We start from the raw sequence: 13,296 nt of genomic DNA, 5'->3' as shown, positions 1-13,296 counted from the left end.
GTCAGAAGCAACAGCTTCTGGCAATTTAAGTGAAAACCGATAAATCACTCGGGTCATAATCATTATTCAAATCCTGAAGGAACTTATAACGGGCATTCAAATATTCCTCACCAATACCATTACTATCAAATTCACGATGGAGTATCCCACCCTGCATGTTCAATATAATGATTCTGCATTTAAAACTTGGGCTTAATTTATTTCTAAACTAGACTAATCCCAATAAAATACACTTCAATTACATGTCAAACTCTTATTGAATGAATTCGCACAACGGCCAGCCACTGACGACTATGGTGACTGTCTAACTCAACATAATATTAACGAAATAGTTGAAATTTTATATTTTATATTATTCTTAGGAAAATGCACATGTTTTAATTTTTTCGCTGTTAAACGACTAACAGATTTTAGAAAAATAAGTTTTCCAATTTTTCAAGAAGTTAAAAAATTTCGAAAAAATTTGATGTATGAAGGGAGCCACGAAAAAACCAGATGTTTTTAGGGAGTCGTAACCCAAAAAAGATCGACAACCTCTGGATTGACCAGTAGATATTATTTGAGAATCCCATGTTAAAAGCTTAAAGAATTTGTGTGTTAAATATGTGAGTAAGAATATGTGCATGTACGAGTTTCAGTATAAATGTGAGTTCACGTCAAAACAAACATACATTCAAAGATCTACGTATGATCTCAGTATGTATACATACTAAAAGCAGCATGTGTGTTTTTATGCTACGGTACGTCTTTGCCAGCTCATTAGCATAAAACAAAACAAAGACTCTTAGAGCTCATATAGGTAATGACCACCTCAGTAACAGAGAAGTTATTCATGACTTTAGTGAATCTAACTATTTAAGAGCCACTCTTAATTCAACTCAATGAAAACAAAAACTGATATGACGGTGCTTAATCAATTATTTTAATGACTAAACCAAAAAAGAATATAAAAATTTATGAAATGAAAGATAATATTGCTTATAATCATGTAAACAGCCAATTATTAATTGTTATTGCTATTCGGTTACATTATAAAGCAGCAGAGCAAAAAAGAGAATCACTTATGTTGATAGCCAGTGACGGCATGATATTTAAATAGCTTTAAAATTTTATTTAACGGAAACCAAAAAAAAAAAAAATCTATGGTAGGAAGGAAGTAAAAAAAAAAAGAAAGGTATATGATTGTCGCAATGTCAAAAGACGAAACTGTTAATACATTTTTTTCAGTAACGCCTGGTGTTAAAACTGAAAGTGTAACCAAATTTAGATTAGGAATAAAAGTTTGTTTTACCTTACTGTAGGCTGTGGCACCAGAGACGGATCTAGAGCGAAATCTTGGGGGAGGTGACAATGTGGCAAGAGCCCCAATAAGCAAAACTATGAGTAAGGGGGCCAATGTGAGAAGGCCACCAATAACTGAACAAATTAACAAATTTATTTAAAAAAAAGAGTGAAAAACAGAAAAAAAAACAAGGAATGACGGTGCCAGAAAATCTTGGGGGGTGCCTCCCGGATCAGCTAGTGTGTGGCACAGATACGCATTTTAACAAAATGTAGTAAATTTTTTATTACAAATGACGCATATTTCTGGATCATTGGTACATGTCAGGTGAACAGAGGCATTTCTACAGAGTTTACAAAACGTAGCAGACAGAAAGATAAAAAAAAGAAAAAAAAATTAACTGAAAATTAGCCGCCGAACAGTTGTTAGTTAGTATTTAATTTTATGCCAGGAAAAAAACACTAACTACTTCGACTTCTTATCCAGTCTCATTTTTTTATTCTTTGATCCGTTGACACAATTTTGTCACTTTTAATGGGTCAGGTGTTGTTAACACTTGTATTTACGAAGCAACGGGCAAACAAAAACGGAAAATACAGTAAATCCTTCACTGCCTTAGGACTATAAATATTCGACATTTAAATTCAATTCAACACTTAATAGTCAGGGACCCAACCAACAAAATTCTAACATCAGAGGCTTCAACGAGCTAAAGATGGTTTGGGGAATCTACCTGAGGCAGAATTGGTTGCTGAAAACGAATATAGGCGGACCCAACGAAAATGTGGTGCGCCAAAGGAGATATCACCTAATTTGCATAATCGAATATTTTCTGTTTTTTTACCTAGATGAGAGGTTTGAACTTACAATGTGAAACAGAATAATGTACCGAGAGAGAAAAGAAAAAATGATGATCACAATCAGATCTATCTTCCTAACTGCACATTATTAAAACGTACCTAAGTGGTGACACCACAAACTAGCTTTGTTCTACTTGCATTAGAGTTATGTTCAAAGGGGGAGGAACAGAGCAATTGGGGCTGCACAGGAAGGTGACAACACCTTTGCAACTTCCTTCCGTTAATGGCATCAAAACAGAAGCCATTTGGAATAAATTAAAGTGCACAGATATTGAATCCTAGCCTCGATAGAAGTTCGTCCAAAATACAAAATTAGCTGCAGAAATAGTCACACTTTCCGGCACAAGCACACAAAACATAACAAAATCGAGGAAGGCACTTACAGTTCTTGGTGTACTTTTTGCTACACTCACAAAAGAGTTGTGAATATCCCGACGGAAGCACTCGAAACAACAGGAACCACATCTTGTCCAGAATATTGCCATCCATAACTCAAAGGGCTTGGTAGACAGGGTCTTGCAATCAATTAGGCATTCCAGATAGCAAGCTGATAGTAAGAACGCTTACAATGTTACACAAACGCTCCCTCTGTAGGAGGCAACACTTTCAGCTTCTTCTTAGAGGGTGCAAGTGTACTCATAAATCACTGAGGGAAAACTGATTAGAATCCCTTCCATAAGCGCTGATGATCAGCTTTCTTGCAACTTCTTGGAAGGAGAACATACTGGCTTCTGTGAAGGTTTCATCTCTCAACTTCTGTACTTCACACTGAATCTCTATGCACAGACCGCTTTTCTAGGCGGACGCTAAGAATGTTTGTTTACCTTTGGAGAAAAAGTAACTCGTTGTGTCAAACCCCCAAATGCAGTGAATGAACGCCAGGGAGTTCAACATTTGCTTCTCCGTTCTCTGGAATAAAAGATCAATGGGGACATAATAATTTGGAAACTTCACGAGAAGCTGAGGCAAACACTCTCCCAGGAAAAATTTTTAAGGAGATGAGGGAATTAGTCCACTAATATCACAACTACATCAGTATCATTAACACAAACAGTCACTCTTTCAAAGCCGTTTCGGAAGCAAAAGGCAGCGTGCAGAACCATTCTGGTGTCCGCTTCCTCATGTGTGCTACCCAGAAATTCCTCAAAACTGAGCGAATCAACATCATGACTTAAAAATACAGCTCTCATCCTGTCTTCAAATCCTCCAGATAGCCATACACGCAAGGTGTCGGCAGTACTTAAGCTCCTTATATAGTCAAGTCCATTTGCTTCCCATGTTTCATAAACTGCTTTCATCAAATTTGCTTTGCTCTTTGTCTTTGCAACAATCTTTGTCTAGTTTCCAATTTTTGAGCTCGTCGACAAGGAGTAGACTGTCGAGCAGCGGCCACGTAACTGGTGACACCCACTGCAGTCCTTCAAAGATATGCTGCCACCATCTGGATCAGTGTGACCAAACAGTCCGTCATACGTGTCACCCACGACATGCATTTTACTTGCTGTTTCAGGTATCCCTTTCAACACGGCTTTAAGCAGCCACATGGCATAGATTTCGACGGTTTCATATTTAGCTGGTGGCTTTTGGAGAGCCAGTGACATGAAGAAAATAACAACTCATACAAGCAACGTTCCTCGTCGAAGTTCAGGTTTTCAGGCCATTCACGCAAGCCAGTAGCCTCTCTCAGAAAGTCTAGCACGGTAGACTTAACATGGCTTCGAAGCGCCAACGTAGAATCCTGAACTCAAAAATCGAAGGAGCATATAAAACGAGTTCAAAGCTCAAAATATTTTTAAGCTACTTCAGTCCACTGTTAGTGCTGGAAGCTATCCCAAACAGGGTTCTCTTCACTGTCATAAGCTCTGAAAAAACTGCGATTTGTCCGACACTTACCACAAAAATTTCAATATTTACTCAAATAATATAGATTAAAACTAATTCTTTGAACTTCTTCATGCAATAATAAATATTTAAATAACACTGATTTAACTTGACAACCTTTAGCATTTTTGGAAAGAAATTGAGGATAGACAAGCACTAAATTCTTGGGACCATAAAATTATTTCAGTTGGTATTCCAGTATGGACGTCTGTATTACATACTTCTTGTCTGTGACAGTTAGGCAGTCTTTTGTTGGCTTTAAAACCTTCGATTATCAACACAGAGATGACATTGACGTTCGTGCAATGAGATCACATTGTTAGGTAGCGCTCCCGTAAAATTTGCGCTAGGCGCATAAGTGTAACACATAGGGGATGTCTGAGCGTAGAAAGATCTGGGTCACAACAGGGGAGTTAGGGTGAGGGAAGGGAGAGAACTTGCAAAAATACTTACTATTGCACAGAGTATAGCTTTTTCACCTAAAGTCGATCAGTTGGAGAACTCGTCAATTGTTAATACTTGCAATTGCGAATTAAGGCAAGGTAAACGTGAAAAGTAGAGTGGGGAGATAATAATGCCTCTCTATACATATGACGATCTGAAATTGCACTCATGGAGAAATATTCCACCAGAAAAAATGCTCAAAAAAGCTCTCCAGACTAAAAATGTACCCAATCTTTGTTTTTTTTTCTATTTCTGCAGATACGGCCTTTTTCCCATTGGTGCAAGGAATTTTGAATGCGCCACCAGATATTCGTTTTCAGCGCTTGTTTCTGCCCTAGATTCCATATTCAAACCTTCTTTAGCTCGTTGAAGCCTGGCAACTATTTTCTAGCAATCTTTCTTAATCGCGGGTCCTTGACTGTAATGATAAGCACAAGAAAAGTTTGGCTTCATAGACAAGCAGTTGTATGTGCATGATTGTATATGTACTCTTTAGACTGACCCCTCCCAAGACTGACCTGAATGAGCCCCCTGGAAACTTTGGTATTAAAATTATATTTTTCTTTCTTTGCCCCACCCCCTTCACCCTTGAAGATGATTTGCTCTGATGAATTAACGGTTCGATGTGTTGGCATTAAGAAAGTGGGAATAATGAACGAAAACATATTTTCTTAATCAAAAGCATATTTTTTGGGTTAAGACTCATACGAAAAATTCCCCCCCCCCCCGCGAATTTGTCGTTTCCTGTCAAAATCATGTTTTTTCAGTCACGATTCATACAAAAACACATGCTTCACTATCTTTTTACAACTGCTGGTGAGAAAATTTTATGAAGACTGTCAAACCCACCTCTTGAAAAGGGGCAAAATTATACGTTCTTGAAAATATCCAAAATGATATATTCAAAATATGGTCACGATTTTAGTTTTACCAGAGACTCAAAACGCAAATAAAAAAAAAGTTTTTCAATTGCAAGCAAGAAGCAACATTGAAACTTAAAACGAACATGAACTATTCTGTATGTGAGGGGAGTTCCTACCCTATATATGGAGGTATATACGGAATTATTTCTGTTTGTTTTCAGTTTAATTTTGCCCCTTATTTTCAGTTGAAAAACCTTTTTTTTATTTAAATTTTTAATCGTTTTTCAAATAATACCGCAAAATCCGGCTTCCCCTCCATGGAAAATTCCCTCCCCACAAAAATCTGCCATGGAGAGTTCCTACCACGCAAAATCCCCCTCACTGGAAAATTCCCTCTGGACAATTCCATCCTCGCTAAGAATTTCCCCACAAAAATTTCCCTGGAACATCTCCACATGTAAAACTGAGTCGGCAAAGAGAAAAATAAGACGAATAAAAACAATTTCGTATTTGAATTCTGGCAAATTTCCAAGTGTAAAACTGTCCCCAGAAATTCAGCACTGTAAACTTCCTTCCCCATTAAAAATTCTCCAGGTAGAACCCCCCCCCCCCCCGCCGCCAAAAATTTCTGTATACTTCCCAGTAACAAATACTATATGTACAGATGGACAAGTTTCATAACTTAAAGTCCTTCCCCCAGGGACTGGGAGGGGGGGGGGGTCATATTATCCCCAAAGGCATAGTTATTAGACCTTTTAACTATGCTGAACAAAATGACTATCGCAAAATTTTGATCGGATTATTTTGGGAAAAACGAGGCCCGGGAGGGAAGCTAGGTGCCCTCAAATCTTTTGGTCACTTAAAAAGGGAACTAGAACTTTTAATTTTGTTTAGAATGAGCCTTCTCCGATATTCTAGGACCATTGGTTCGACATGATCAACCTCCGGAAAAAACAATTAAGATGCAATTTTCATTAAGATTTCATTACTTTTTGTGGGTGTTCCCCCCTTTTTTCAAAAATAAAGCAAATTTGCTCAGGTCCATAGCTTTTACTGGGTAATAGTAAACTCAATGGACCGTAACAGTAAACTTAATCTTATATATTTGGAATCAGCACAAAAAGCCAATTCTTCTGATGTATCTTTTGATATCCAAACTTCGTTTTTTAGTGTTTTCGTTTCTACTAAGCTGGGCGACTCCTTACTTACAGTTCATTACCACGAACTGTTCGTTTGAATAGAAAATTTTCTGCTCGTGACTGACCTTCCATAGCTTTTAAGAAGTTAAAATGTCACTAAAATCATACGGTTCAAGTACTGGGACAGAACCTTGTGACGAAGACACCATGCTGTGTGTTCCATAATTTACTTATAATTTAGTTTTTTATTATTAAATTTTTTAATATTTTTAAGTTTTATTTCATTAATAAAATTTAATGAGATTTTAAATTCTTTCATTATTAAATTGTGCAGTTCTTTTATTATTAAATATTTAATTATTATTATTATTATTTAGTCCTTTTGATTTTCCAGCCGAAGAAAAGGAAAGAACTGAGGATTTCTTTTTTTATGACCACGATGAAATTCGGCGCCTTTTTTGTAAATCGGCACCGAAAACTAGATTATTTTTCAAGGTCGAATCGACGCCGTTTTCATTGCAAGTTGGCACCGATTAGGTAAATTGGCGCTGAAAAAGCTACGTGTGTCCATCCCTTCATTGTCAAAAAAGGCCCAGGTTGCGCTGTCCCGTTTACACAACGCTCTTCCTTTAGGTGTTAAACCTTGTACCTTCGTCTCTGCTTAAATTTCGCCACGTTTAACATAGCTAGATTCCTTACTATAATATCAATAAGCAAAGAAATTTATTTTCATTTTTCCATTCTCCTGCTTAGAATATGAAAATTGTTCAATATTCTATGGAACTGACGGTTGTTTACTTTCAAATCAGGAAAATGGAGACATTTCATGTCATGTTTCTCTAATTCATTTATTATGCTTAAGCTAATTGGAAGGCAACCTATTCATCGTGGTACATGGAAGGATTTTTATTATATAACTAGCTCTAACTATACACCCAATTTTATTCATTTCAGATGGAAATTACATTTCCCTTCTCTTGATACACATTTAACAGGTAATTTAGTAAAATATGCTTGATTAATTAATTTATCATAGACAACGCTATAGGCACTTCATATGGATGAGATCGTCGTATAAACTTCAAAGGGGACTAATTCGATCGGAAATCGAGAGTTCTAGTGCCCTTTTTAAGAGTCGAAAGTGATCGGAGGACAACTAGCGCCCCACGCCCTTTTTCCCCCAAATACATCCGATAAAAACTTTGAGGTAGCCATTTTGTTAAAATTAGTTCAAAAATCATACAACAAAAACTCCGGGGTCGACACAAGCCCCCAGGGACCGGGGGTAGGCGTTGTAAGTTATACCCTGGGAGGAAATATGGTTCTTATAGAAGGGATGTTCGTAACAACTTCAGACAGGGCTCATTTGATTGGAAATTGAAATTTCTAGTTCACTTTTTTAGAGTCAAAAGAAATCGAAGGGCAATTAGCCCTCACGCTCTTTTTTCCCAAATTGTATCAGATAAAAATTTTGAGATAGCCATTTCGTTAAAAATAATTCAAAGGTCAGATAACAAAACTCCGATGTCGACACAACCCACCCAGAGCCCGGGGGCAGACGTTGTAAGTTATGCCCTGAGGACACAAAAGGTTCTTATAGATAGGGAGGCTAGTATAAATTTCAAAGAGGGCTCATTTGATTGGAAATTGAAAGTTCTAGTTCACTTTTTATAAGTCAAAAGTGATCGAAAGGGGCTAGCCCCCCCCCCCCCGCCCTTTTTCGCCCAATGCACCAGACAAAAATTTTGAGATGGACATTCTGTTAAAAATAGTTCAAAGTTCAGATAACAAAAACTCCGGCGTCGACACAGCCCCACAGGGCCCGGGGGCAAGCCTTGTAAGTTATAGCACATAAGGTTCAAGCACATAAGGTTCTTATGGAAGGGATGCTCGTATAATGTTCAAAGAGGGGTCATTTTATTGGAAATTTAAATTTATAGTCCAATTTTTGTAATTCAAAAGGGATTGGAGGGCAGCTATCCACCCCCCCCCTCCGCCATTTTACCACAAATGCATGAGATAAAAATTTTGAGATAAACTTTTTGTTAAAAATAGTTCAAAGTTCAGATAAAAAAAAACCTAGTGTCAACATAGCCCCACAGGGCCCGGGGGCAGGCGTTGTAAGTTACGCCCTGGGGGCATATATGGTTGGTCATATAAACTTCATAAAGGGCTCATTTGATTGGAAATTGAAAGCTGTTCACTTTATAAGAGTCAAAAGTGATAAAAGCGCAGCTAGCCCCCTCCCCCCTCGCGCCCTTCCCCCCCCCCCCAAATGCATAAGATAAAAATTTTGAGATAACCATTTTGTTAATAATAGTTCAAGGATCAGATAACAAAATTTCCTGTGTCGACACAACCCTCCTGAGTCCGGGGACAGGCGTTGTAATTTATGCCCTGGGGGTATATATGGTTCTTACGGAAGGGATGCTCACTTCAGAGAGGGCTCATTTGTTTGGAAAGTGGAAGTTCTAGTTTACTTTTTAAGAGTCAAAAGAGATCGGAGGGCGACTAGCCTTCCCCCTGCACGCCTATTTTCCCAAATGCATCAAACAAAATTTTGAGATAGCCATTTTGTTAAAAATAGTTAAAAGGTTAGATAACAAAAAACTCTAGTGTCGACAAAACCCAACACGGCCCAGGGGCAGGCGTTGTTAGTTATACACTGGGGGCATCTATGGTTCTTATGGAAGGGATACTCGTATATACTTCACAGACGGCTAATTTGTTTGGAAAGTGATAGTTCTTGTTCACTTTTTAAGAGTCAAAAGAGATTGTAGGGCAACGAGCCCCCTCCCCACGCCCCTTTTTTCGCAAATGCATCAGGTATAAAATTTCGAGATAGATATTTTGTTAAAAATAGTTGAAAAGGTCAGATAACAAAAACTCCGAGGTTGACACAAGCCCCCAGCGACCGGGGGCAGGCGTTGTAAGTTATGCCATGGGAGCATAATGGCTCTTATGGACGGGATGCTCGTATAAACTTCAGAGAGGGCTCATTTGATTGGAAATTGAAAGTTCTAGTTCACTTTTAAAAAATTCAAGAGATCCAAGGGCAGTTAGCCCCCCCCCACGCCCTTTCCCCCAAACCCATCCAATAAAAATTTCGAGATAGCAATAAAAAAAAAAATAGTTCAAATATCAGATAACAAAAACTCCGGTGTCGACACATACCCCAGGGCCCGGGGACAGGCGTTGTAAGTTATGCCCTGGGGGCATATATGTTTCTTTTGGCAGGGATACTCATATAAACTTCAGAGAGGGCTCATTTGATTGGAAATTGTAAGCTGTAGTTTACTTTTTAAGTCAATAGTGATCGGAGGGCAGCAAGCCTACCCCCCACGCCTCCTCCCCCAAAATCCATCAGATAAAAATCAAAGGGGTAATCGTATAGACTTTGGAAAACGCTCATTCCATTTAAATCGAAAGTTCTTGCTCCGTTTTTAAAAGTCAATAATAATCGGACAGTAAGCAACCGCCCCCCCCCCCACGCCATTTTTTCTAAATGCTTTCAGTCAAAATTTTGAGTTACCCATTTTGTTCAAAATCGTCCAAATGTCAAACAGCTACGGTTCCGGTTTGAATCCCTCCCCGTCCCTGGGGGAAAGGGCTGTACATTATACTAGCAGCCCATCGTTAACATGTAAAGCTTCTATGGGAAGTGTGGTCGTATAAACTTTGAAGGAAGTTCATTCAACCAGAAATCGAATTTATTATGCCACTTTTCAGAATCGAAAGTGATCAAAAAGTAATAATCCCCCCCCCGTGCGCCGTTTTCTCCCAAATGCATCTTATCAAAATTTTGAAATGGCCGTTTTGTTCAAAATAGTCCTAAATTCAAATTACTATAACTTAGGGGTTGAGAAATCCTCCATAGCCCCCGGGGCAAGGATTGTAACTTATGTAAGTTGCCTACTATTAGAATGTAAGGTTTTTGCCTACTATTAGAATGTAAGGGGTGGTCGTATTAACTTTGGAGGGGCTCATTTAAATCGGAATTGAAGCTTTTAGTTCTTTTATAAGAGTCAAAAGTGATCAATAGACAACTAGCCCACGCTCCACTTTTTCAAAGGGCATTCGGTCAAAATTTTGAAGTTGGCATTTTGTTCAAAATGTTCAAAGGACAAATAACTATGCTTCCGGGGTTGAACCCCCGCCCCCAACCCCGGGATTGTTTATTGATTGTTTATTTAATTTCTGTTCGTTTTGGGTTTCATTTATACTTCAATAGCAAAATAATTATTTTCGTTCAGAGCTTGATTTGTATATTCAATTTAATCACAAATTACTTTAAGATTTATTAATTCATTTATATTATTGTTTGCTGTATGTTTTTTTGCTATGATTGTTTATTTAATTTCTATTTGTTTTCGGTTTCATTTATCCTTTAATAGTAATTTCTGGTCATTTTGGGTTTGAATTTTAATAGTTATTTGTATCTGTTCATCTTAAGTTTAAAATGGCCTTTACTTTTCTTTGAAAAACTTTTTTTACTGAAACTTTTTTTAAATTAATTTTCTAAAAGGTGACTTTACGTTCTAGTATAAAAGATGGGTCTAAGGAAGGTAATATGGTACGGAAATTATTTCAAAGGACCCATTTAAAAAAAATTAGGCCAAAAATGCAGTTTGGACGTTTCAAACCTCCATCCCTCTAAAAAACTCTCAAGTGACCCACTTGGAAAATATTCTAGTGCCCCTAATCGCTTAAAAAAAAAAAAAAAAATGCATTTTTGACTTCTCAAACCTCCGTTGCTCTGAAAAATTATCAAATGAGCCACTTAGTAAATACTCGAGTACCCCTAATCGCTAAAAAAAGAAGCAGTTTTGACGTTTTAAAACTCCATTCCTATGAAAAATTCTCAAATGACCCACTTGGCAAATACTCTAGCACCCTTAATCGTCTAAAAGAACGCAGTTTTGACGTTTCAAACCTCCGTTTCTCTAGGACCCCTAATCGCTTAAAAAAAAAAAAAATGCAGTTTTGACGTTTCAGACCTCAATCCCTCTGAAAAATTCCCAAATTACCCACTTGGTAAATACTCTAGTATCCCCAATCGCTTAAAAGAATATGCAGTTTTGAAGTTTCAAACATCCGTTCCTCTAAAAAATTCTCAAATGAACCACTTGGTAAATACTCTAGTACCCCTAATCCCTTTAAAAAAAATTACAGTTTTGAGGTTTCAAACCTCAATCCCTCTGAAATATTCTCAAATGAACCACTTGGCAAATACTCTAGTACCCTTAATCGTCTAAAAAAGGCAGTTTTGACGTTTCAAACCTCCGTTCCTCTAGGACCCCTAATCGATAAAAAAAAAAAAAAAAATGCAGTTTTGACGTTTCAAGCCTCCATCCCTTTGAAACGGAGACGGCATGGTTAGCAATTACAGTTTTTCATTCAGTTGGTTAGCAATGGTTAGCATGGTTAGCAATTACAGTTTTTCATTATATATATATATATATATATATATATATATATATATATATATATATATATATATATATATATATATATATATATATATATATATATATATATATATATATATATATATATATATATATATATATATATATATATTGTTGTTCTGTTTGCTCCGCTCAGAGTTGTCCGCGGTATTCCATGTTTTTTTGCAGCCGTTTTCTTGTTCTGTACAATAGCTTTGATTACAACAGCTCTGACCAGCTGTTTTATTTTTAATTTAAGTTTATTTTTAGTTTCCTCACCAAGCTATTGCTCTGGGCCGAGCAAGGTTTGATCCAACCATACAGAATTTTCCAGGCTAAGATATATATGGCTAAGATATGGCAGACATGCTAATTTGATAACCTGGATACATGTAATGTCATTTGGTTTGATTTTGCCTCTTTCCATGTCAGTACAGGTTAAACTGGTGTTATAACCGTGCATAGACCCATGATTTTTCTGCAAAAAACGTGATTCTTCTGTTTTCATAGAAAATTAAGTTTGTGATTTTAATTTATCTCATAAATACATAAGTATTTGGATAAATAACAAATGCCTTGTCTGCATTTGTTTGGAAAATTTTCTAAATTGGAGAATTTGCTGCTTTGTAGGAAAATGTTTCGAGTCCATCAGCTTCATTTTTCGACTACGCTATGTCTGAAGCTATCTGTATTTGAACTGTGTGAAACTCGATATATGGTTTGATCCAACCATACAGAATTTTCCAGGCTAAAGTATATGGGATTGTCGTTTCTTTATCGAGTGTATCTGAAGAAATATGAAGCAAATATCAATGAAGTATTTTCCAAATATATAACTTTACAGGTTCACCAGGCCCAGATTCGCCAGTCCTAGAGAGGTGAATCAGGGCTGGTTTTTTCTGGCGAACGTGAGCATTTTCCCTCTTCGGAGAAAAATCAGCACTTTCCAGTTGTTATCATGGATGGTGGTAAATGTCTATCATTAATAGTTTATTAAGTCTTAGACGTTTCTATATATATATATATATATATATATATATATATATATATATATATATATATATATATATATATATATATATATATATATATATATATATATATATATATATATATATATATATATATATATATATATATATATATATATATATATATATATATATATATATATATATATATATATATATATATATATATATATATATATGCATAACTGAACGAAAAACTCTAATTGCTAACCATGCCGTCTCCGTTTCAGAGGGATGGAGGTTTAAAACGTCAAAACTGCATTTTTTTTTTTTAAGCGATTAGGGCTACTAGAGTATTTACCAAGTGGGTCATTTAAGAATTTCCCCCATCCCTCTGAAAAACTTTCAA

At 36.6% G+C, this 13,296-nt stretch overlaps 1 protein-coding gene across 2 annotated transcripts in view; it reads right to left on the bottom strand.

The window, feature by feature from the left end:
- Positions 1-13,296, bottom strand: part of Camta (Calmodulin-binding transcription activator) — a 151,044-nt gene that overhangs the window by 53,650 nt on the left and 84,098 nt on the right. The gene's annotated exons all lie outside the window — the stretch shown is intronic.

Source organism: Artemia sp. Qi Xiang Cuo, chromosome 6 (genome assembly GCF_049724085.1).
Source record: "Artemia sp. Qi Xiang Cuo chromosome 6, ASM4972408v1, whole genome shotgun sequence".
Taxonomy (NCBI): domain Eukaryota; kingdom Metazoa; phylum Arthropoda; class Branchiopoda; order Anostraca; family Artemiidae; genus Artemia; species Artemia sp. Qi Xiang Cuo.
This window is presented reverse-complemented; position numbering and strand designations above follow the sequence as displayed.